The sequence below is a fragment of the Helianthus annuus genome, chromosome 11 (assembly GCF_002127325.2).
Source record: "Helianthus annuus cultivar XRQ/B chromosome 11, HanXRQr2.0-SUNRISE, whole genome shotgun sequence".
NCBI classification, from domain to species: domain Eukaryota; kingdom Viridiplantae; phylum Streptophyta; class Magnoliopsida; order Asterales; family Asteraceae; genus Helianthus; species Helianthus annuus.
In genome coordinates, this window is record NC_035443.2 from 123,265,509 (window position 1) to 123,266,311 (window position 803).

The following is an 803-nucleotide window of genomic DNA, read 5'->3' on the forward strand; positions in this document are numbered from 1 at the left end:
CCATAACCGAGACTGTTTTTGTCATTTCCAATTTTTTTATCTTTGAAGAAAGAGCCTCGATTTGGGCTTGTAAAGAAGTGCTTTCATCAACCTTATGGGTGCCCGGGGCAATAGATTTATTGCCTCGGGGAGTGTGCCACTGAAAATTGGTTTGAGCAATTTCCTCAATTTGGTTATATATTTCATGCGGGCGGCGATTACCTAAAAGTCCCCCGGAGCTAGAATCAAGTGTCTGTCTTGTGTGTGGCAACAACCCATTATAGAAAGTGGATACCTGTTGCCATATCGCAAGGCCGTGATGTGGACACTTTCGCAATAGCTCCTTGAACCTTTCCCAAGTTTCATATAAGGATTCCCCGTCCTCTTATGAATATGTATTAATTTCAGTCATTAATTTAGCCGTTTTAGCGGGAGGGAAATACTTATATAGAAATTTTTGGGCTAGTTCATCCCAGGTGTTTACCGATCCAGCTGGGAGGGCGTTGAGCCAAGCTTTTGCTCGGTCTTTTAGTGAGAAAGGAAACATTCGAAGGCGGATGGCGTCATTTGATGCTCCACTGATCCGAAAGGTATCACATATTTCTAAGAAATTAGTAATATGTAGATGGGGATCCTCGTCCGCAAGCCCATGGAAGGTTGCGGAGTTTTGGAGCATTTGTATCAAATGCGGCCGAAGTTCGAAGTTATTGGCTTCAACATTCGGTGCGTTGATAGCGGCGCCTAGGTTACCTACGGTGGGTTGTAGATAATCCATGAGGGTACATTGGTCCGCCATTGGAAGTGGATTCCCCGAAACTTTCTCT

General features: G+C 44.5%; 1 non-coding gene across 1 annotated transcript; it reads left to right on the top strand.

Annotated features, from left to right (window-relative positions):
* Positions 1 to 290: 290 nt before the first annotated feature.
* On the top strand, positions 291 to 397 carry LOC118484575. The gene has a single exon (XR_004873683.1). It is a non-coding gene; the product is annotated as a small nucleolar RNA R71 (small nucleolar RNA).
* The last annotated feature ends 406 nt before the right edge of the window (positions 398 to 803 follow it).